Source organism: Bombina bombina, chromosome 6 (genome assembly GCF_027579735.1).
Source record: "Bombina bombina isolate aBomBom1 chromosome 6, aBomBom1.pri, whole genome shotgun sequence".
NCBI lineage: Eukaryota > Metazoa > Chordata > Amphibia > Anura > Bombinatoridae > Bombina > Bombina bombina.
In genome coordinates this window covers 43,898,149-43,923,990 of record NC_069504.1, presented here as the reverse complement: position 1 = coordinate 43,923,990, position 25,842 = coordinate 43,898,149, and the positions used below count along the sequence as shown (strand labels likewise).

The following is a 25,842-nucleotide window of genomic DNA, read 5'->3' as shown; positions in this document are numbered from 1 at the left end:
ATGGATCCATTACCACAGACTGTCAACAGAACAAATACACCTGTGGATAGCTTCATTTCTCAATCAGGATGTATGAACTAACATAAGATTTTAAATATATGATACAGTCAAAGCTTACCTGCAAAACGGTTTCTGTTTTAACCCTCATTACCCCTTTAATTCAGGCATAGTTTTGTTTGCAGTAAGCTCCCCCCTGGGCATTTCCATGTATGGAAGGTGCTATCCAGGTCATAGCCTCTGTAGAATGCACTTGTGCATGGTGGGGTGGGGGAGTCACAACACACCTTACTAAAGCAGTGCACAGTATAATGCTGAACCTTTCACAAAGCATGCGACATTATCCCCATGGAAACGAGCAAGATTCTTGGCAACAGACAATAACAGTACCTGCTGTCCCTCCTCAAACCCCCCCTCCCCCTTGATTGCATTCATAATTATCCTCACATGCACACTTTGTTATATGATACCGCAAGGTTTGAAGTTGGACTTTGATAAGGGGGGGAGGGTGTTCTTTGTTGAAAGCTAAACCTAGGTAGTCTCATATGCTAATTTCTAAGCCCTTGAAGCCCACCCTTTATCTCGGTGCATTTTGACAGTTTTTCACAGCTAGCCAGCACTAGATCATGTGATAGATATATATACTATTGTACTCCCGTGAAGTCATTTATGAGTCAGAACTGATTGGCTAAAATGTAAAAGAACTGAAATAAGGGGCTGTCTGCGGAGGCTTAGATACAAGGTAATCACAGAGGTAAAAAGTGTATTAATATAACCGTGTTGGTTATGCAAAACTGGGGAATGGGTAATAAAGGGATTATCTATTTTTTTAAACAATATAAAAAAAGGTTAATGGATTTCGTAGGGAATGTTGCCTCAGTGGCATTATCACAGATGTGGTCACCACAGGTACGGTGTGGATTAACCCTAGACCAAGCTTTAACTTCAGTCCCTAACTCTACCCTTACTGTAGATCAGGGGTGCCCACACTTTTTTGTGCTGGGATCTACTTTTCAAATGACCAGCTCAACGAGATCTACCCACTAAAAATGGGCTGGCTCCTAAGCTTACAGTTCTGCTTTTTCAAATAAAGATACCAAGAGAATGAAGAAAAATTGATAATAGGAGTAAATTATAAAGTTGTTTAAAATTGCATGTTCTATATCTGACTTATGAAAAAAAATAAATGTGTGTTTCATATCCCTTTAAGGTTGCATGATTTATCAACACATGGATGTGCCAAAGCATAAAGATACAACAGATTAATCCTGACGACAAAAGTAGCACTGACTTTAATTCTTTTAACAGGAGCAACCCCCTTGTGCCATGTTACAAAACACTGTATTCAAATTACTGCCACTGACCCTTTTTCTTTGCGCCGCGGGCTTGGCCTGATATGACCCAGTAAGGCTTATACAAATAAATTTCAAAAGTGCGCCATGCAGACCATTGCTTACCGGCTCAACACGTTCATTTGCCAGACGTCAATCAGACTTGTTCCTTTAGCATAGCACAGCATCTTCTGTCTTTACTTTTCTTTCATGTAATTAACAAGAGTCCATGAGCTAGTGACGTATGGGATATACATTCCTACCAGGAGGGGCAAAGTTTCCCAAACCTTAAAATGCCTATAAATACACCCCTCACCACACCCACAAATCAGTTTTACAAACTTTGCCTCCAAGGGAGGTGGTGAAGTAAGTTTGTGCTAGATTCTACGTTGATATGCGCTCCGCAGCAAGTTGGAGCCCGGTTTTCCTCTCAGCGTGCAGTGAATGTCAGAGGGATGTGAAGAGAGTATTGCCTATTGAATGCAGTGATCTCCTTCTACGGGGTCTATTTCATAAGGTTCTCTGTTATCGGTCGTAGAGATTCATCTCTTACCTCCCTTTTCAGATCGACGATATACTCTTATATTTACCATTTCCTCTACTGATTCTCGTTTCAGTACTGGTTTGGCTTTCTACAAACATGTAGATGAGTGTCCTGGGGTAAGTAAGTCTTATTTTCTGTGACACTCTAAGCTATGGTTGGGCACTTTATTTATAAAGTTCTAAATATATGTATTCAAACATTTATTTGCCTTGACTCAGAATGTTCAACTTTCCTTATTTCCAGACAGTCAGTTTCATATTTGGGATTATGCATTGAATTATCATATTTTTTCTTACCTCAAAAATTTGACTTTTTTCCCTGTGGGCTGTTAGGCTCGCGGGGGCTGAAAATGCTTCATTTTATTGCGTCATTCTTGGCGCGGACTTTTTTGGCGCAAAAATTATTTTCCGTTTCCGGCGTCATACGTGTCGCCGGAAGTTGCGTCATTTTTTGACGTTATTTTGCGTCAAAGATGTCGGCGTTAAAAAATATGGGCGTCATTTTTGTCTCCACATTATTTAAGTCTCATTCTTTATTGCTTCTGGTTGCTAGAAGCTTGTTCACTGGCATTTTTTTCCCATTCCTGAAACTGTCATTTAAGGAATTTGATCAATTTTGCTTTATATGTTGTTTTTTTCTTTTACATATTGCAAGATGTTCCACGTTGCAACTGAGTCAGAAGTTACTACAGGAAAATCACTGCACAGTGCTGGAGCTACCAAGCTAAGTCTGCTATAAACTTTTGGTATCTGTTTCTCCAGCTGTTATTTGTATTGCATGTCATGTCAAACTTATTAATGCAGATAAAATTTCCTTTAGTACTGTTACATTACCTGTTGCTGTCCGTCAACATCTAATTTTCAGAGTGTTCCTGATAACATAAGAGATTTTATTTTTTAAATCCATTAAGAAGGCTATGTCTGTTATTTCTCCTTCTAGTATACATAAAAGTCTTTTAAAACTTCTCTTTTTTTCAGATGAATTTTTAAATGAACATCATCATTCTGATACTGATAATGGTTCTTCTGGTTCAGAGGTTTCTGTCTCAGAGGTTGATGCTGATAAATCTTTGTATTTGTTCAAGATGGAATTTATTCGTTCTTTACTTAAAGAAGTGTTATTTGCATTAGAAATAGAGGATTCTGGTCCTCTTGATACTAAATGTAAACGTTTAAATAAGGTTTTTAAATCTCCTGTAGTTATTCCAGAAGTGTTTTATCTCCCTGATGCTATTTCTGAAGTATTTTCCAGGGAATGGAATAATTTGGGTAATTTATTTACTCCTTCTAGACGTTTAAGCAAATTATATCCTGTGCCATCTGACAGATTAGAGTTTGTTGGGACAAAAATCCCTAAGGTTATGGGGCTGTCTCTACTCCTGCTAATGTACTACTATTCCTATGGCAGATAGTACTTCATTTAAGGATCCTTTAGATAGGAAAATTGAATCCTTTCTAAGAAAAGCTTACTTATGTTCAGGTAATCTTCTTAGACCTGCTATATTTTTAGCGGATGTTGCTGCAGCTTCAACTTTTTTGGTTAGAAGCTTTAGCGCAACAAGTAACAGATCATAATTTTATAGCATTATTATTATTCTATAACATGCTAATAATTTTATTGGTGATACCATCTTTTGATATCATTAGAGTTGATGTCAGGTATATGTCTCTAGCTATTTTAGCTAGAAAAGCTTTATGGATTAAACTTGGAATGCTGACATGTCTTCTAAGTCAACTTTGCTTTCCCTTTCTTTCCAGGGTAAATAATCATTTCGTTCCTTTCCTCACAACAAGGAACAAAAGCCTGATCCTTCATCCTCAGGAGCGGTATCAGTTTGGAAACTATTTCCAGTTTGGAATATATCCAAGCCTTATAGAAACCTATAGCCAGCTCCTAAGTACCTATGAAGGTGCGGCCCTTATTCCAGCTCAGCTGGTATGGGGCAGATTACGTTTTCTTCAAAGAAATTTGGATCAATTCCGTTCTTAATCTCTGGTTTCAGAAACATTGTTTCAGAAAGGTACAGAATTGGCTTCAAGTTAAGGCCTCCTGCTAAGAGATTCTTTTCTTTCCCGTGTCCCAATTGACACAGCAAGGCTCAGCATTTCTGAAATGTGTTTCAGATCTAGAGTTGGCTGGAGTATTTATGCCAGTTCCAGTTCTGGAACAGGGGCTGGGGTTTTATTTTATCTCTTCATTGTACCAAAGAAGGTCAATTCCTTCAGACCAGTTCTGGATCTATCATTATTGAATCGTTATGTTAGGATACCAACATTCAAGATGGTTACTGTAGGACTATCCTGCCTTTTGTTTAGCAAGGGCATTATATGTCTACAATAGATTTACAGGATGTGTATCTGCATATTCCGATTCATCCAGATCACTTTTAGTGTCTGAGATTCTCTTTTTAGACAAGCATTACCAGTTTTGTGGCTCTACTATTTGGCCTAGCCTCAGTTCCAAGAATTTTTTTCAAAGGTTCTCGGTGCCCTTCTTTCTGTAATCAGAGAATAGGGTTTTGGTATTTCCTTATTTGGACGATATCTTGGTACTTGCTCAGTCTTCTCATTTTCGAAGAATCTCATACGAATCGACTTGTGTTGTTTCTTCAAGTTCATGGTTGGAGGATCAATTTACCAATCAGTTTATTGATTCCTCAGACAAGGGTAACCTTTTTAGGTTTCTAGATAAATTCGGTGTCTATGACTCTGTCCTTGTCAGACAAGAGAAGTTTAACATTGATATCAGCTTGTCAAAACCTTCAGTCACAATCATTCCCTTTGGTAGCCTTATGCATGGAAATGTTGGATCTTAGGACTGCCGCATCAGATGCGATCTCCTTTGCTCGTTTTCACATGCGACCTCTTCAGCTCTGTATGCTGAACCAATGGTGCAGGGATTACTCAAAGATATCTCAATTAATATCTTTAAACCGATTTTACGACACTCTCTGACATGGTGGACAGATCACCATCGTTTAGTTCAGGGGGCTTCTTTGTTCTTCCGACCTGGACTATAATCTCAACAGATACGAGTCTTACAGGTTGGGGAGCTGTGTGGGGGTATCTGACGGCACAAGGGGTTTGGGAATCTCAGGAGGTGAGATTTCCAATCAATATTTTGGAACCCCGTGCAATTTTCAGAGCTCTTCAGTCTTGGCCTCTTCTGAAGAGAGAGTTGTTCATTGTTTTCAGATAAGACATTGTCACAACTGTGGCATACATCAATCATCAAGGAGGGACTCACAGTCCTCTGGCTATGAAAGAAGTATCTCGAATTTTGGTTTGGGCGGAATCCAGCTCCTGTCTAATCTCTGCGGTTTATATCCCAGGTATGGACAATTGGAAAGCGGATTATCTCAGTCGCCAAACGTTGCATCCGGGCGAATGGTCTCTTCACCCAGAGGTATTTCTTCAGATTGTTCAAATGTGGGAACTTCCAGAAATAGTTCTGATGGCTTCTCATCTAAACAAGAAACTTCCCAGGTATCTGTCCAGATCCCGGGATCCTCAGGCGGAGGCAGTGGATGCATTTTCACTTCCTTGGAAGTATCATCCTGCCTATATCTTTCCGCCTCTAGTTCTTCTTCCAAGAGTAATCTCCAAGATTCTGAAGGAATGCTCGTTTGTTCTGCTGGTAGCTCCGGCATGGCCTCACAGGTTTTGGTATGCGGATCTTGTCCGGATGGCCTCTTGCCAACCGTGGACTCTTCCGTTAAGACCAGACCTTTTGTCTCAAGGTCCTTTTTTCCATCAGGATCTGAAATCCTTAAATTTAAAGGTATGGAGATTGAACGCTTGATTCTTGGTCAAAGAGGTTTCTCTGACTCTGTGATTAATACTATGTTACAGGCTCGTACATCTGTATCCAGAGAGATATATTATAGAGTCTGGAAGACTTATATTTCTTGGTGTCTTTCTCATCATTTTTCTTGGCATTCTTTTAGAATACCGAGAATATTACAATTTCTTCAGGATGGTTTAGATAAGGGTTTGTCCGCAAGTTCCTTGAAAGGTCAAATCTCTGCTCTTTCTGTTCTTTTTCACAGAAAGATTGCTATTCTTCCTGATATTCATTGTTTTGTACAAGCTTTGGTTTGTATAAAGCCTGTCATTAAGTCAATTTCTCCTCCTTGGAGTTTGAATTTGGTTCTGGGGGCTCTTCAAGCTCCTCCATTTGAACCTATGCATTCATTGGATATTAATTACTTTCTTGGAAAGTTTTGTTCCTTTTGGCCATCTCTTCTGCCAGAAGAGTTTCTGAATTATCTGCTCTTTCTTATGAGTCTCCTTTTCTGATTCTTCATCAGGATAAGGCGGTGTTGCGAACTTCTTTTGAATTTTTACCTAAAGTTGTGAATTCCAACAACATTAGTAGAGAAATTGTGGTTCCTTCATTATGTCCTAATCCTAAGAATTCTAAGGAGAAATCGTTGCATTCTTTGGATGTTGTTAGAGCTTTGAAATATTATGTTGAAGCTACGAAATCTTTCTGTAAGACTTCTAGTCTATTTGTTATCTTTTCCGGTTCTAGGAAAGGCCAGAAAGCTTCTGCCATTTCTTTGGCATCTTGGTTGAAATCTTTAATTCATCTTGCCTATGTTGAGTCGGGTAAAATTCCGCCTCAGAGAATTACAGCTCATTCTACTAGGTCAGTATCTACTTCCTGGGCGTTTAGGAATGAAGCTTCGGTTGACCAGATCTGCAAAGCAGCAACTTGGTCCTCTTTGCATACTTTTACTAAATTCTACCATTTTGATGTATTTTCTTCTTCTGAAGCAGTTTTTGGTAGAAAAGTTCTTCAGGCAGCGGTTTCAGTTTGAATCTTCTGCTTATGTTTTTTGTTAAACTTTATTTTGGGTGTGGATTATTTTCAGCAGGAATTGGCTGTCTTTATTTTATCCCTCCCTCTCTAGTGACTCTTGTGTGGAAAGATCCACATCTTGGGTAGTCATTATCCCATACGTCACTAGCTCATGGACTCTTGTTAATTACATGAAAGAAAACATAATTTATGTAAGAACTTACCTGATAAATTCATTTCTTTCATATTAACAAGAGTCCATGAGGCCCACCCTTTTTTGGGGTGGTTATGATTTTTTTGTATAAAGCACAATTATTCCAATTCCTTATTTTATATGCTTCGCACTTTTTTTCTTATCACCCCACTTCTTGGCTATTCGTTAAACTGATTTGTGGGTGTGGTGAGGGGTGTATTTATAGGCATTTTAAGGTTTGGGAAACTTTGCCCCTCCTGGTAGGAATGTATATCCCATACGTCACTAGCTCATGGACTCTTGTTAATATGAAAGAAATGAATTTATCAGGTAAGTTCTTACATAAATTATGTTTTTCTATTGGCGCTTACCCTCCTAACTATACTATACCGCCATATACATTGAGAGAGTACTCACTCAACCATGCTTTTGATAGGCCAATTGTATTGTCGTTCAAAATCCTCTACATTGGTGGGTTTAAATCGATGTCCCTCAAGATCCAATCCTATAGCACATTTCGTGTCTGACCATCAGACTGTTTAATGACCTGCCCCTTCACACACTGCGGTAGATAAAGCGGTATCCCTAGCAACCATACTCTACTTACGCCCCAGTGTAGAGATTGCGTAACTTAACCACATAATTTTAATCACATCGGCCGGGATCTACCAGCAGCACCTTTGGGATCTACTGGTAGATCCCGATCTACCTATTGGGCACCCCTGCTGTAGATTGATATTATTTTCAAACATTTTGTGAATCTTATTTTTTTGTGAATGCAGCTCTCTTTATTCCACTACTCCAGCTTGTTTATTCCATCAAGCTGCTAGTATACACCTAAAGCATAAGTTGGGGGGGGCTTTAACATCATTTGTAGGTTTTAATTGTGGCAAATAGCTGCCAAAAAAAAAGGTTAACATATGTTGTAAATAAATGTAAGTTAGCTGTGTGCTTAGACTATTTTACATTTACAAACTGTAGTCATGTGCAGACAGCCAGATAATATTACAGTGACAAGTCAGTACGCACTGTAAACTCTTCTCCAGCATAAACCAAACACCTGTGATTCTGCCCACGTATAAATATTGTTTTGTCAGCAGTGTCCTCCAGCCCTTGCTTATTACTCATTTTATGCAGTTAGAATCTCTTGCTTACACCAACCAGTGTTTTCTGAATAGTGCTCTTAGGTTTTTGTTAGCAACGTCTCTCAGGTGTCAGTTTTGTGCCTTCTGTTAAATCATAGCTGCAGTGTTACATCAGACACAATGTAGCAGTGAGTATGACGTCACAGGAGACCAGTGACGGTTTTAGACAAATTTTACGGGGGGGGGGGGGCAAGGTGGGGGCCAGTGTTTAATCAGAGGGGCACATTAAAAAACGGAAAACAATTATATTTAAAGGGACACTAAACTCAAATTTTTTCTTTTGTGATTCAGATAGAGCATGCAATTTTAAGCAACTTTCTAATTTACTCCTCTTATCAAATGTTCTTCATTCTCTTGGTATCTTTATTTGAAAAGCAAGAATGTAAGTTTAGATGCCAGCCTATTTTTTCTGAACAACCTGGGTTGTCCTTGCTGATTGGACAGCACCAATAAATAAGTGCTCTCCAGGGTACTGAATCAAAAATTGGCTGGTTCCTTACCTTAGATGCCTTCTTTTTCAAATAAAGATAGCAAGAGAACAAAGACAAATTGATAATAGGAGTAAATTAGAAAGTTGTTTAAAATTACATGCTCTATCTGTATTTTGAAAGAAAAAATTTGGGTTCAGTGTCCCTTTAAACATTAAATACTTTAATTTTGCTTTACATTAAAATCATACAAATGTTTATGTTGTACATAAAGAGTGCATCAATTGAGGTAGGGTAATCAAAAAATAGAAATGAAATACAGTAGGACAATGCTGCAAAAGGTGGGCATGGACCCCTGAAAAAAATGTCACCACAGATAATTAACTGATGATGAGCCACTGAAATGTCATCAAAAACAATGTAATTTCCCCACACCTTCTAACCTTCTGACATGAAACTATTGTGGCTTTCACATGAAACATTGTGTAGAACTAGCTAGGATACGGACATCCGGATATTTGCTTCTGCTTCGATGAGTTTGCTTAGATATTTAAACTTAGCTTGACCAGACATTTGCAAACTGAATTTTCTTATCGGAGTGAGGATTAGGAACAACAGTAACACGGTTACGTGCAACAAATCACTTTACAAGATGAAATAGTTTTGCTTACCTTCGCCTATTGCAAAAAGACATTAGTAGCGCCTCTCTTGACTTCCATATTTGTTGCTGCCGTTCTCATTCTCATCTCGCATCTGGCAAGGCAGTGTTTGGATGCGTCGCTCTAATTAATCCGTGTAGAATGCCGAGTCACATTACATTAGTTCCGCTTTTGGCGCTAGCGCATAAAATCGTAATAACTTGATCATTAAATTATTTCATTTTATTATTCAGTCAGCTCATAGGGGGGAGCCCGGGTAGAACCCCCACTGCAGGAGACATTTGCCTTGAGAAAGGGTGACAACTTTTTAAGGACGTATGCACCAACTGGTGATAGGAGTCTGGGTGGTAGCCCAGAGTGCCAGCAAATTTGTTATGAGTGCCATTTTGGGCACTGCTGTGCTGTAGGACCAGCGTTGACCTAGAGCCAGATTTTGCACTATGGTTGGGTCTGGGGTAATCCCTTGTATTCCAAATAGGACATTGCAACTGATTTGAGCCATTTCTGGTTTTTAAGGGGTTAACCCTCACATTAGACTTAGAGGGATATGAAACCTAAAATGTTATTTTGTGATACAGACAGAGCTTATCTTTTTATTTTTAAAGTTTCCAATTTACTTCCATTATCAAATTACCTTTGTTCCCATGGTATTCTGTGTTGAAGAGATACCTAGGTAGGCACCTGGAGCGCTACATTACAGGAAATAGTGCTGCCCTTTAGTGCTCTTGCAAATGCATAACATTCTTGCAAAACTGCTGCCACGTGCACGCTCCTGAACTTATCTCCATGCTTTTCAACAAAAAAAATCCAAAAGAACAAAGAAAGCTTGATAATAGGAGTACATTAGAAAGTTGCATTCTCTATCTTCATCCTTAAAGAACATTTTAAAATGTCTTATCCCTTTAACTACAAGCAGTAAAATGATGGCAAGGATCACTTAGTCACACTCAATGTTCTAGGGATGTCAGGGAGATTGCTCTATATTCTCCACCTCTGACCTTCTGACCATCAGTTTAGAGTTCTCACAGCTGTGAACTTGAGATTTGTATAGCACCAATAGACCTGCTGTTCATTTGTTTATTAAAAAGCAATCATCTGTTTGACATTCATGTTATTTAGCGTTGCCACCTTTTCTGGAATAAATTACCGGCCATGCTCATTTGCATACATTTGCCTAAATAATTAGGAACTAAAGTTTCTAGGACTGATTTTAAATGATCATTGGTTTATAATTAGACTCCAACACATTTAGAAGATATTTCACCATGATAGCATTATTATTTCTATATTTCATCTTAGACCAGAACCTTAAAAATCCTGGCATGTCGGTAAAATGCTGGCTTAGTATTAACTCTAATGTTATTGGATTTGTAACCTGTTTTAACCTACTATCAAATACACACTGATAGTTGTTATTTATTGTTATATAGAATCCACCATAAGAAAAGAGATAAGCCTATCAAGGAGTATATTGTTTGATGAATAAGTGATCACTGCCAAAACTAACTTAAACCTCTTTTATTCTTGTCTGTTCGGTCGTGCGCCCTTGTTCTCGCCATTGGCGCAAGGCCCCTCTCTGCGTGTCTGACACATTTTGTTAGTCTTAGTAGTAACATAAAAGACTAAAATCATTGCATGAACCTGGTCTAATTCTTCAAGGTCAACAGCTTTAATCTTGGCTCCGGTTGTATATGTATAAAGCAGTATGAGGTCTGCGAATGGGTGATGAATAGTCTGACCATGCTCAGATAAAGGTCACATATAGTCAGTGGAGGTTCATTATTTTTTTCACTATATAAATGTTTTTCTACAGCAGTTAAATTCGTGAAAGTATTTTAGCTTCTCATTTTTGTGATGAGCCAGTTGTATCGACTTTTTAGGTGCAAGCAAATTGTTTGTTTCAGGCATTTGTCTATTTGTTGATTTGTGTCAACTAATTTTGCTGCAATTATTAGGCAGAGAGTAAGAGCAATTACAATCAGTTCACGGTAGAATTACACCAATCCGAAGAAAATAGAAACATATTGATTGTGACAGACAGGGAGCAAATAAGTAGAAATGTGTTGTCCAGAATGATTGCATCTTTCCAAATACATTAATGAGTCATTTGTAGAAACCTTGTTTTTTTCCCAAAAAGTGTTTATTTTCCCCCAAAATGCTCAGTGATTTTGTATTAGTAGACTATAAAATGTTCTTATAAATATGTCATATATCCATAGGTCTCCTTACCTTTTTGTTTGGTATTTTTACATTTCTATGGTCAAAAATACCCAATGTGATTCTACCGCAACAACATGATGAACGGCTACTTCTGACCATAGAAATGTAAAATGATTTTTTGTTACTTTGATTTTTTTATTCGTTTTTATTGAAAATATAATATTACAAACACAATAAATCACACAATGATTTTAAAGGGATACTAAACCGAAATATTGTCTTTACTGATTCAGATAGAGCATCAATTTTAAGCAACTTTGTAATTTACGCCTATTATACATTTTTATTTGTTCGTTTGATATCTTTATTTAAAAAGCAGGAATGTAATGCTTAGGAGCCTGCCGATTTTTTTTGGTTTAGAACCTGGTCTACACTTGCTTATTGGTGGCTAAATGAAGTCACCAATAAGCAAGCTCTCTTTAGGGTACTGAACCTAAAATGGGCCGGCCCCTAAGCTTTACATTTCTGCTTTTTTTTAATAAAGATAGCAAGAGAACATAGACAAATCGATAATAGGAGTAAATTAGAAAGTTGCTTAAAATTGCATGCTCTATCTGAATCATGAAAGAAAGAAATTGGGTTTGGTGTCCCTATAGTAGCACCTTAAAATAGGTCACATTGGGTACTTTTATTTGTCATTTTCATTGTTAATGTATGATTAATAAAGCCTCCAATTTAGGGCCAGATTACAAGTGGAGCGCTAAATATTGCTTTTGTGAAAGTGATTCTTGCGCTCCACTGAGTAATACCAGCGCATGCTAATGTGCGCTGGTATTACAAGTTAACAGCATATACATACTGTATATATTTACTGGAAACACAAAGTCCCTATAGACCGCAATGTAAAAGCACTTTTCAGTGCCGTTTTATTTTGCAACACCCCACAGTCGCCGATTTTAGCCCCCCCCCCCCCAAAAAAAAAGCTAATTTAAAAAAAAAAAGAAAACTAAGACTTTATTTTGGGGGCATTTGTGGCACATTTATAAAGAACCAGAGATCTGATCTGTGGTTCATTTATAAGCGCTAATTGCTACCGCGAGCGCTTGTGATGGCTTTTTATTACTTGGTAGAGGTAGAATGTTGCTCCCTTTATTAATGCTGTTAGTATCTGTAACTTGCCATATATACAAATGCTTATTTTATACTTTTCCTCACACTGGTATATACATTGTTATGTTTTAGTATTTTTTTTATCAGCATATGTCTAGAGATCATTATTGTATTGACTAGGATATTAAAGTGAGTTTTCATATATTTTTTAGGAGATGCAGCAAGGTGGATGCCCAGATTTGTTAAATAATTGCCAAGGAGTACAGCGCAAGCACAGATAGGGCATTTTTTGCTTAATCAATATGATTGTTATATCCTTTAGATATTGATAGGGTTGTTTTGTACTTGCTGTACTCTTGACAATGGGGATAATCACTTATCTTGTGCTGATCTCGGAATAATGATATGTTTGAAATATGGTTATGCTTAGCTGCTATAGATAGCAATATTACTTGATCTATTCCTGGGGAGTGGAATGCATGTGTATATGTTTTTACTTATGTTTTAGATGTTTGTGCTTTTTAAGGAAATTGTATCAAAAGTTAAAGCGATATAAAAGTAAAAATTAAACTTGCACAATTCAGATAGAGCATACAATTTTAAGACACTTTTAAAATCACTTCTGTTTTCAAATGTGCCTTGTTCTCTTGGTATCACTTGCTGAAAAAGAATACGCACATATCTTTCACTAGTTGGAGCTAGCTGCTGATTGGTGCCTGCACACATTTGTCTCTTGTGATTGGCTAACTAGATGTGTTCAGCAAACTGCCAGTAGTGCTTCTTCAGCAAAGGATAACAAGAGAATGAAGCAAATTTGATAATTCAAGTACATTTTAAAGTTGTCTAAAAATGGTATGTTCTATCCGAATTATGAAACAAAATTTTGGGGTTTCCTGTCCCTTTAAGTTTTAACAATTTTAGACATCCTGTGTTTTCCAACTATACTTATTGTGGGATATACTACTGAGTTTATTAGCTTTAATGTGCTAGATTAACCCCTTAAGGACCACAACGCACCCTGTACTTCACTGGTCATCAAGAGTTTTTCAGGCCATAGTAGTGCGGGTCTTGCTGCTAGTGGCGGCGACACCGAGCTATAAAAAAACCCAACAATAATCTACATTTAAAGACCAGTAACGTACATGGGTATATCGCTGGTCATTAAGGGCTTAATGTGCTTTCTTATTTCTATCTGACTCATGAAAGTTTAATTTTGACTTTTACGTCCCTTTAATTACGTTTTGCCTGTATTTACTGCTTGGTGTCATGGTCCTCAGGGGCATCACTCTCACTTAAACCACAACAGCGTTTATGTGTCTGTGCCGGATGTTAATTACATAACTGTCTTGTCGCACATTGTGCCACACTGCAGAATATGTAAATGCCTAAAATACAAATTACAATGAACATTATGACCAACATCTGTTACTGAAATCTTCCTAATCAAGGAAATCCAACAGTATAAAGAATTTGCATCCTTATTCATTTAATCAAGAGCTTTAATAGTACCCAGCTGAAGGCTTTGTAACACACACACACACAATAGATAAAACGCACAATTGGAAGGTGCTTTAATAATGAGAGCTGTGGCTTTCATCAGTTTTCCATTTCGCTCGTCAGCTTTTGACAAGGGCTTTTGTTATTTCTTTGTGCTAATCATTCATTGCTAAGTTTTCATACTTTGACAAGGGAACAGTCTTTATCCTGCAATCCACTCACAGAGTCTGATAATGAATTACACAATGAAATAGTCTCCAGCCAATCAGCATTTTTACTTTATTTTTTATTTATTTATTGAAAAAAAGCTTTCCATCTTAATGGGAGGAGAGTCCACAGCTTCATTCATTACTTGTGGAAATTAAGAACCTGGCCACCAGGAGGAGGCAAAGACACCCCAGCCAAAGGCTTAAATACCTCCCCCACTCCCCTCATCCCCCAGTCATTCTTTGCCTTTCGTCACAAGAGGATAGCAGAGAAGTGCCGAAGATTCAGAGTAGTCTCTTATGAAGGGTAGTACTCTTCGGAATGGGACTGGAGTTTTAAGTAGTCCTGTCATCCTCTCAGTGAGATCATGGGTGAAAGTAAGAGTCCGGAGATGCAGGGGGAGTTCTTCTGCGAAACCATCCCGACTCATATTAACAACAATCAGCGTTGATGAGTTTTGCTGCCTGCTTTCTGCTCTCAAGTCCATGTCAGGAGCGATGCTACTATCTGTCACACTTGAAAGGCCATGTTCCTGTTCCATGGCGTAGATTCTGGCAAGATCGTTTCATTTTTTTTATACATGTATGATATCGCTAGAAGACAGGGTCACAGTGTGACTCCTTTTATCTGTATAGAATCAAGGGTTAATATCTCCTGAGGGGGATTATTGAAAAGGGGGGAATAATCTTATATGTTGATTTGATTTTTTGCTGCTTTTATGTGTGAGATGTTAAGGGCTCATAGGCTGTTATGGAATATACAGGTTTCACTTTCACTTTGAGACCCATGCAGCTTACAAGCTTGGCGCTTTTTCTCATAGCAGGGACGGTCCTGCATTGTGCACAATATGATTCTTCCCTCTTTCCTGACCGGGTGTCTGTCAGAGAGGAGCCCTAACTCTCTGTACTGTCTGGGTCATGGAAGGTGGTGAGTACCACAGAGATTGGGTATAGGAAGGTGCAGTTTTTTTTTAATAAAATGTTTTATTTTTATAGTTCTCCGGTTATTGCACTAGCGATGGAGGATTCTGTTACTTAGAGGGCACACCCTTTATTCCTAAAGAGTAATTCCTGTTTATAAGGTGAGGAGGCCTTACCGTCCCCTCAATTATGTTCCATATGCCTTCATAATGTGTTAATATCAAATATGTTTGATACCACTGAGCCATCCACCTCTGAGGAGCTGTCATCCAGTGAGGTGCATACCCTACATGCTTATCGCTCTACACATGCAGTTTTCTGTTGCATTGCTGATCCTCCACCTGGAGGGGGCCATTTTTCACCAGACGTTACTGCGCAGCTCAGATGGCGGTGTCTGCTGCCTTTAATGTTTTACCTCGCCCTGCTAAGCGCAAGCGAAAGGTTACGTATTGTACTCCTTCCCAGAGTACATAAGATAATTTATTGGATTTAACTGATAGGGTTATCAGAAGATGAAGTTCTTTCTGAGACTTCAGAGTATGAATATTCTGGGTCGGAGTCTGCTGCCTCTAAACTTCCGGCTGTGGAGGAGCCAGACTTTAGTTTTAGGAATTTGCGCTTTCTTCTGAAGAAGTTTTTTGGCAAATTCAGTGGTTCAAGATGCTAAATTGCCTGAGGAACCTTTAATTTCTAAATTAGATAGAGTTTGAGGACAGGGTGATACCTTATCCTTCCCTGCTCCTCTTAGGTGGTGAACATATTAAGAATGAATGGGACTGGATTGTTCCTCTCTTCTCCCTTTAACAAATCCTTCCTGGCCCTGGACACTCAATGGAGTTGTGAGGTTCCGTCCCTAAAAGGGATGGCGCTATCTTCACCCTTGCTAAACATATTACTATCCCAGATGAGGATAGCTCTTCTTTAAGAGCCCATGGATAAAGGATGGAAACTCTGTTAAGACAGTTGTTTTCAACATACGGGATATTTGTTTCAACCGGAGGCAGCCGATGCCGCGGTTACTGGAGAAACTACCTTCGGGTGTAACTCCTTATAGGATTGATCGGGTGGAGAGGTCCCTTCAACGTTTCTCAGGAAAGATTTACGGCCTTGAGGGTTGCTAATTCTTTTATCTGTGATGCTATTAGTTAGATTATTCGCCTAAATGCTAAGGCCTCAGCCTTTTTTGTTCAGGCACGTCGGGCTCTGGCTGAAGTCATGGTCTGCGGATATGACTTCTAAGTCTAGACTTCTTTCCCTCCCCTTTAAGGGATTGATTTTGGGTGCCCTTCTACTGTAAGAGAATATGAACGCGTCTAAGGACAATTTTAGTTCTTTTCGTTTTGATAAAGCCCATGTCAGCAGTCCTCCGCTAAGCCTGCTCTTGGATGCTGGCTCCGTCCTGGAATAAATCCAAGCAGAGCAAGAAGCCCGCCGAGTTTAAGTCGGCATGAACGGGCGGTCCCCGGTCCTCTTCTGGATCGTGCAGGGGGCAAACTCTCCCTCTTTTCAGTCGCTTGGTTCAGGGTCGTCCTGGTGGTCATAGCTCAGGGTCACAAGATAGGTTTCAAGTCTCTACACCCAAGGGCAGTTCAGCCTTTCTGGGGTGCGTAAGGGATCTGTTCTCTTAGGAGTTATTGTCCCGGTGCCTATCGCAGTGAGAGGTTTAGGATACTATTCAAACCTTTTCGTGGTTCCAAAGAAGGAGGGAACTTTCCATCTGATTTGGACCTGATGTGCTTAAACAAGTTTTAAATGTACCCTCGTTCAAGAGGGAGACAATAGGTCCATTCTTCCCCTCGTTCGAGAAGGGCAGTTCATGACCACAATAGATCTGAAGGATGTTTCCTTCACTTACCAATCCTCAAGGACCACTTTCAGTTCCTAGGGTTTGCGTTCCTGGACTAGCACTTCCAGTTATTGATCTTCTATTTGGTCTAGCTGGTATAGTGGGGAGCATAACTGCCTCCATGTAGTTGACCCGGGGTTGATCCTGGCCAATGCGGCATTCTCCAAGAAGTTTTCCGGAGAGTGGACCATTCGGAATTTCTCCTGTCTTCTTCGATCCTTTGGATGGAAGATAAATCTAGAGAATTTTCTTGTATTGAGTACTAGGGTGGAATTCCTGGGTACTATAATAGTCTCTATAGACATGATAATTTTTCTAACAGACCAGAGACATTGCAGGCTAGCTTCAACAGGTTGTGCCCTCCAGACCTCCTTAAGGCCATCTGTTGCTCGGTGTATGGAGGTGATTGGTCTCATGGTGTTCAGCATGGACATCATTTCCTTGCCAGGTTTCACCTCAGACTGTTGCAACTGCGCATGCTGAAGCAGTGGAACAGCGATCATTTGGATCTGTCTCAACCGATTTCTCTGGACAACAGATCGAGAGAATCGCTCTCTGGGGTTTTTGTCCGGATCACTTGTCCCAAGGGATGTCCGTCTCAAGACCATCCTGGGTGATTGTGACTACGGTTGTGAGTCTGTCTGGAAGGGCCTATGGACTCAGGAGGAAGAGCTCCTTCCCGATTGCATTTTGGATCTTCAGGCAATATACAATGCTCTGAAGGCTTGGCCTCTTCTGGGTTCGTCCCAGTTTATCAGATTCCAATCAGACAATATATCCTTTTTGGCTTACATCAACCATCAGGGGGAAAGAGATGCTCCCTTGCTATGAGGGAAGTATCTCAGATTCTAGAATGGGCGGTGGCCCACATTTGTTGTCAGCGATCCACATTCCCGAGTGTTGACAACTGGGAAGCGGATTTCCTCAGCAGACAATACTTTAATCCGGGGGATTGGTTTCTCCATCCCGAGTGTTTGCAGAGCTTTGCAAGAGGAAGATCTTATGACGTCTCATTACCTAGTTACCCAGATATGGGTCGAGGTACAGGGATCCTTAGGCGGAGCTAACAGATTGATTAGCGGTGCCTTGGAGGTTCACTCTAATTTATCTTTGACGACCGCTACCACTACTTCCTAGTGTAGTGGCTCGAATCAAGCAGGCATCAGTGATACTGATTGCTCCGTCTTGGCCGCAAAGGATATGGTTCGAGGACTAGTGGGGATGTCATTATCTCCTCCATGGAAGTTACCTTGTTGCAGGGCTCTGCTGACCAAGGTCTTTTTGTTCATCTATGTCTAGATCTCTGAGACTGACTGCATGGAGATTGAACGCTTAGTCCTAGCCAAGAGAGGGTGGTTTGAGAGTGTTATTTTTACTCTCATTCAAGCTCGTAGCTGGTTGCTCGTCACATCTATCATAAGGTGTGAGGACCTTCTTATTCTGTTCTCCAGGATGAACTGAAGAAGGGCTTTTCTACAAGTCCCCTGAGGGGTCAGATTTCGGCCCTGTCTGTGTTACTGCACAAGAGGTTTGCTGAGCTTCCTGATGTGCAGTCACTTGTTAAGGCTCTGCTAGGATCAGACATGTGTTTAGAGCTATTGCTCCTCCTTGGAGTTTGAATTTTGTTCTTTAGGTTTTGCATGGGCTCCGTTGGAGCCTATGCATGCTGTAGACATTAAACTATGTCTTGGAAGGTTCCTTTTCTACCGGCTATTGCTTCTGCACGCAGAGTATCTGTGGTTACTGCCTTGCAATGCGCCCCTCCTTATCTGGCTTTCCATGCTGATAAGGTTGTTCTACGAACCAAGTTAGGTTTTCTTCCTAAGGTTGTGTCAATTTACAACACCAATCAAGAGATTATGGTTCCGTCAACGTAATTCTGGATGTGGTTTGTGCCTTGAAATCCTATCTTCAGACCATGTAGGTATTTAGACAAACTTCTTTATCTGTTTGTTCTCTTCCGGGAAACGTGGGGGTCAGAGGGCCTCTTTGACTTCCTTATCTTTTGGCTGATGAGTGTTCTCTGTTTCGCATTAAGACAGCGAGACATAAGCCTCCTCTGAGGATTACGTCTCATTCAACTAGAGCTGTGGCCTCTTCTTGGACCTTCAAGAACGAGGCTTCTATGGAGCGGATTTGTAAAGCGGCTACTTGATCCTTTTTACATTCTTTTGCAACATTTAACATATTTGATGTTTTTGCTTCGGCGGAAGCAGCTTTTGGGAGAAAGGTTCTGCAGGCTGTGGTGCCCTCAGTAAAGGGTCCTCTCCCTTTTACTCTCCCGTTTCTTCATTCAGTGTACTCTAGAACTTGGGTATTTGTTCCCACAAGTAATAAATGAAGCAGTGGACTCTCCTCCCATTAAAATGGAAAACATAAATTATGCTTACCTGATAATTTCATTTCTATCTGTGGGAGGAGAATACACTGCTCCCGCACGTTTCTCCGGCGGGGCGGACCTAAATTTAATATTGTTCTTCTGGCACCATTTATACCCTGATATTTTTCCTACTGTTCCTTGTTCCCTTGGCAGAATGACTGGGGGATGAGGGGAGGTATTTAAGCCTTTGGCTGGGGTGTCTTTGCCTTTTCATGGTGGGCAGGTTCTTAATTCCCACAAGTAATGAATGAAGCAGTGGATTACCTTCCGCAGATGGAAATTAAATTATCAGGTAAGCATAATTTATGTTTTTCGAAAGAGGTCAGCCCGGTAAATACCTCAATAAAGCACTGGAAAAGATTAAATTGCCTTTCAATGTAGAAATCTTTTTTTATTATTTAAATTATAAAAATATAGTTTCTCCAACATAGGTGTGTCCGGTCCACGGCGTCATCCTTACTTGTGGGATATTCTCCTCCCCAACAGGAAATGGCAAAGAGCCCAGCAAAGCTGGCCATATAGTCCCTCCTAGGCTCCGCCTACCCCAGTCATTCTCTTTGCCGTTGCACAGGCAACATCTCCACGGAGATGGCTAAGAGTTTTTTTGGTGTTTAAATGTAGTTTTATTCTTCAATCAAGAGTTTGTTATTTTAAAATAGTGCTGGTATGTACTATTTACTCTGAAACAGAAAAGAGATGAAGATTTCTGTTTGTAAGAGGAAAATGATTTTAGCAACCGTTACTAAAATCGATGGCTGTTTCCACACAGGACTGTTGAGATGAATTAACTTCAGTTGGGGGAAACAGTGAGCAGACTTTTGCTGCTTGAGGTATGACACATTTCTAACAAGACTTGGTAATGCTGGAAGCTGTCATTTTCCCTATGGGAACCGGTAAGCCATTTTCTTAGTTTAGTATAAGAATAAAGGGCTTCATTAGGGCTTAAAAAACTGGTAGACATTTTTCTGGGCTAAAACGATTACTTTACTAAGCATATTTGGCAGATTATAACTATTAATAGTTATTATAATCTTGGGGATTGTTTTAAAAAAACGGCAGGCACTGTATTGGACACCTTTTTCACTGGGGGCCTTTTCTAGTCATAGGCAGAGCCTCATTTTCGCGCCACTAATGCGCAGTTGTTTTTGGAAAGCAAGGCATGCAGATGCATGTGTGAGGAGCTAAGAACCACTGAAAAAGCTTATAGAAGGCATCATTTGGTATCGTATTCCCCTCTGGGCTTGGTTGGGTCTCAGCAAAGCAGATACCTGGGACTGTATAGGGGTTAAATGTAAAAACGGCTCCGGTTCCGTTATTTTAAGGGTTAAAGCTTTCAAATTTGGTGTGCAATACTTTTAAGGCTTTAAGATACTGTGGTGAAATTTTGGTGAATTTTGAACAATTCCTTCATACTTTTTCACATATTCAGTAATAAAGTGTGTTCAGTTTAAAATTTAAAGTGACAGTAACGGTTTTATTGTAAAACGTTTTTTGTGCTTTGTTGACAAGTTTAAGCCTGTTTAACATGTCTGAACCATCAGATAACGATGTTCTATATGTATGAAAGCCAAGGTTTCTCCCCATTTAAATATATGTGATAATTGTGTCATAGTGTCCAAACAAAGTAGGGACAATAATGCCATAGATAATGATATTGCCCAAGATGATTCCTCAAATGAGGGGAGTAAGCATGGTACTGCATCATCCCCTTCTGTGTCTACACCAGTTTTGCCCACACAAGAGGCCCCTAGTACATCTAGTGCGCCAATACTTATTACCATGCAACAATTAACGGCTGTAATGGATAATTCTATTGCAAACATTTTATCCAAAATGCCTACTTATCAGAGAAAGCATGATTGCTCTGTTTTAAACACTGAAGAGCAAGAGGACGCTGATGATAACTGTTCTGACATGCCCTCACACCAATCTGAAGGGGCCAGGAGGGAGGTTTTGTCTGAGGGAGAAATTTCAGATTCAGGGAAAATTTCTCAACAAGCTGAACCTGATGTTGTAACATTTAAATTTAAATTAGAACATCTCCACGCACTACTTAAGGAGGTATTATCTACTCTGGATGATTGTGACAATTTGGTCATTCCAAAGAAATTATGTAAGATGGACAAGTTCCTAGAGGTTCCGGTGTCCCCTGATGCTTTTCCTATACCCAAGCGGGTGGCGGACATAGTAAATAAGGAGTGGGAAAGGCCCGGCATACCTTTTGTTCCTCCCCCTATATTTAAGAAATTATTTCCTATAGTCGACCCCAGAAAGGACTTATGGCAGACAGTCCCCAAGGTCGAGGGGGCGGTTTCTACTCTAAACAAACGCACTACTATTCCTATAGAAGATAGTTGTGCTTTCAAGATCCTATGGATAAAAAGTTAGAGGGTTTGCTTAAAAAGATGTTTGTTCAGCAAGGTTGCCTTCTACAACCAATTTCATGCATTGTTCCTGTCACTACAGCTGCGTGTTTCTGGTTCAAAGAACTAGAAAAGTCGCTCAATAAAGAATCTTCGTATGAGGAGGTTATGGACAGAGTTCAAGCACTTAAATTGGCTAACTCTTTTATTTTAGATGCCGCTTTGCAATTAGCTAGATTAGCGGCGAATAATTCAGGGTTTGCTATCGTGGTGCGCAGAGCGCTTTGGCTAAAGTCTTGGTCAGCGGATGTGTCCTCCAAGACCAAATTGCTTAACATCCCTTTCAAGGGTAAAACACTGTTTGGCCCTGACTTGAAAGAGATTATTTCAGACATCACTGGGGGAAAGGGCCACGCCCTTCCTCAGGATAGGTCTTTTAAGGCTAAAAATAAGCCAAATTTTCGTCCCTTTCGCAGAAACGGACCAGCCTCAAATTCTACACCCTCTAAGTAAGAGGGTAATACTTCTCAAACCAAGCCAGCCTGGAGACCGATGCAAGGCTGGAACAAGGGTAAGCAGGCCAAGAAACCTGCCACTGCTACCAAAACAGCATGAAGTGTTGGCCCCCGATCCGGGACCGGATCTGGTGGGGGGCAGACTTTCTCTCTTTGCTCAGGCTTGGGCAAGAGATATTCAGGATCCTTGGGCGCTAGAAATAGTTTCTCAAGGTTATCTCCTGGACTTCAGGGAACTACCCCCAAGGGGAAGGTTCCACAGGTCTCAATTATCTTCGAACCAAATAAAAAGACAGGCATTCTTTCATTGTGTAGAAGACCTGTTAAGAATGGGAGTGATTCATCCTGTTCCATTAGGAGAACAAGGGATGGGGTTTTACTCCAACCTGTTCATAGTTCCCAAAAAAGAGGGAACATTCAGACCAATTTTAGATCTCAAGATTCTAAACAAGTTTCTAAGGGTTTCATCGTTCAAAATGGAAACCATTCGACCGATCCTTCCTACCATCCAGGAAGGTCAATTCATGACCACGGTGGATTTAAAGGATGCGTACCTACATATTCCTATCCACAAGGAACATCTTCGGTTCCTAAGGTTCGCCTTTCTGGACAAGCATTACCAGTTTGTGGCACTTCCATTCGGATTAGCCACTGCTCCAAGGATTTTCACAAAGGTACTAGGGTCCCTTCTAGCGGTGCTAAGACCAAGGGGCATTGCAGTAGTACCTTACTTGGACGGCATCCTGATTCAAGTGTCGTCTCTGCCAAAAGCAAGGGCTCATACGGACATTGTCCTAGCCTTTCTCAGATCTCACAGGTGGAAAGTGAACATAGAAAAAAGTTCTCTGTCCCCGTCAACAAGAGTTCCCTTCTTGGGAACAATAATAGTTTCCTTAGAAATGAAGATTTTTCTGACAGAGGCCAGAAAATCAAACTTCTAAGCTCTTGTCAGGTACTTCATTCTGTTCTTCTTCCTTCCATAGCGCAGTGCATGGAAGTAATAGGTTTGATGGTTGCGGCAATGGACATAGTTCCTTTTGCACGAATTCATCTAAGACCATTACAACTGTGCATGCTCAGACAGTGGAATGGGGATTATACAGACTTGTCTCCGACGATCCAAGTAGATCAAAGGACCAGAGATTCACTCCGTTGGTGGCTGACCCTGGACAACAGGGAATGAGCTTCCGCAGACCAGAGTGGGTCATTGTCACGACCGACGCCAGTCTGGTGGGCTGGGGCGCGGTCTGGGAACCCCTGAAAGCTCAGGGTCTATGGTCTCGGGAAGACTCTCTTCTCCCGATAAACATTCTGGAACTGAGAGCGTTATTCAATGCTCTCAAGGCTTGGCCTCGACTAGCAAAGGCCAAATTCATAAGGTGTCAATCAGACAACATGACGACTGTTGCATATATCAACCATCAGGGGGGAACAAGGAGTTCCCTGGTGATGGAGGGGCATCCGGGGGAGTGGGAACTCCATCCGGAAATCTTTGCTCAAATAACTCAATTATGGGGCATTCCAGACATGGATCTGATGGCCTCTCGTCAGAACTTCAAGGTCCCTTGTTACGGGTCCAAATCCAGGGATCCCAAGGCGACTCTAGTGGATACAATAGTAGCACCTTGGATCTTCAACCTAGCTTATGTATTCCCACCGTTTCCTCTCATTCCCAGGCTGGTAGCCAGGATCAATCAGGAGAGGGCTTCGGTGATCTTGATAGTTCCTGCGTGGCCACGCAGGACTTGGTATGCAGACCTGGTGAATATGTCATCGGCTCCACCATGGAAGCTACCTTTGAGACAGGACCTTCTTGTTCAGGGTCCATTCGCACATCCGAATCTGGTTTCCCTCCAACTGACTGCTTGGAGATTGAACGCTTGATTCTATCAAAGCGTGGGTTTTCAGATTCTGTAATAGATACTCTTATTCAGGCTAGAAAGCCTGTAACTAGAAAAATTTACCATAAAATATGGAAAAAATATATCTGTTGGTGTGAATCTAAAGGATTCCCATGGAACAAGATAAAAATTCCTAAGATTCTTTCCTTTCTACAAGAAGGTTTGGAGAAAGGATTATCTGCAAGTTCTCTGAAGGGACAGATCTCTGCTTTATCTGTTTTACTTCACAAAAGGCTGGCAGCTGTGCCAGACGTTTAAGCGTTTGTTCAGGCTCTGGTTAGAATCAAGCCTGTTTACAGACCTTTGACTCCTCCCTGGAGTCTTAATCTAGTTCTTTCAGTTCTTCAAGGGGTTCCGTTTGAACCCTTACATTCCGTAGATATTAAGTTATTATCGTGGAAAGTTTTGTTTTTGGTTGCAATTTCTTCCGCTAGAAGAGTTTCTGAGTTATCTGCTCTGCAGTGTTCTCCGCCCTATCTGGTCCATGCAGATAAGGTGGTTTTGCGTACTGAGCCTGGTTTTCTTCCGAAGGTTGTTTCCAACAAAAATATTAACCAGGAGATAGTTGTACCTTCTTTGTGTCCGAATCCAGTTTCAGAGAAGGAACGTTTGTTACACAATTTGGACATAGTCCGTGCTCTAAAATTCTATTTAGAGGCTACTGAAGATTTCAGACAAACATCTTCTTCGTTTGTTGTTTATTCTGGTAAAAGGAGAGGTAAAAAAGCAACTTCTACCTCTCTTTCCTTTTGGCTTAAAAGCATTATCAGATTGGCTTTTGAGACTGCCGGACGGCAGCCTCCTGAAAGTATCACAGCTCACTCCACTAGGGCTGTGGCTTCCACATGGGCCTTCAAGAACGAGGCTCCTGTTGACCAGATATGTAAGGCAGCGACTTGGTCTTCACTGCACTCTTTTGCCAAATTTTACAAATTTTATACTTTTGCTTCTTCGGAGGCTATTTTTGGGAGAAAGGTTTTGCAAGCCGTGGTGCCTTCCGTTTAGGTGACCTGATTTGCTCCCTCCCTTCATCCGTGTCCTAAAGCTTTGGTATTGGTTCCCACAAGTAAGGATGACGCCGTGGACCGGACACACCTATGTTGGAGAAAACAGAATTTATGCTTACCTGATAAATTACTTTCTCCAACGGTGTGTCCGGTCCACGGCCCGCCCTGGTTTTTTAATCAGGTCTGATGAATTATTTTCTCTAACTACAGTCACCACGTTACCATATGGTTTCTCCTATATATATTTCCTCCTGTCCGTCGGTCGAATGACTGGGGTAGGCGGAGCCTAGGAGGGACTATATGGCCAGCTTTGCTGGGCTCTTTGCCATTTCCTGTTGGGGAGGAGAATATCCCACAAGTAAGGATGACGCCGTGGACCGGACACACCGTTGGAGAAAGTAATTTATCAGGTAAACATAAATTCTGTTTTTTGGGGTACTAGATTGTGATAGAATGTGATATAATCCCATGGAAACTACTAGATAATTTCTACACATCTAAGGCTATTCATGTTATGGCTGTGTATAAATTTATAGAACTATACTAAAACTACAGAAAGTACCGGGTTCTGTATCTAGCAGTATGTATTATATCTGGCTGTGCAGTATGTCACCACTATTATTATTATCATTTATGTGTTTAGCGCCACCAAATTCCTTAGCTCTGGGTACAATGATAGGGGTATACAATGGCAAAGATTTTTGATAAAATACAAAACATAACAAAACTAAACAAATCTAGTACAGGAGGAAGAGGTCCCTGCTCCGGAGAGCTCTCAGTCTACAGGTTTAGGGTGCAGAGACATGAGGTTGGGGTAGTTTGTTACATCGGTTGTA

General features: G+C 40.5%; 1 protein-coding gene across 1 annotated transcript in view; it reads left to right on the top strand.

Moving 5' to 3' along the window:
• Window positions 1-25,842, top strand: part of EXOC4 (exocyst complex component 4) — a 1,163,948-nt gene that overhangs the window by 627,416 nt on the left and 510,690 nt on the right. The gene's annotated exons all lie outside the window — the stretch shown is intronic.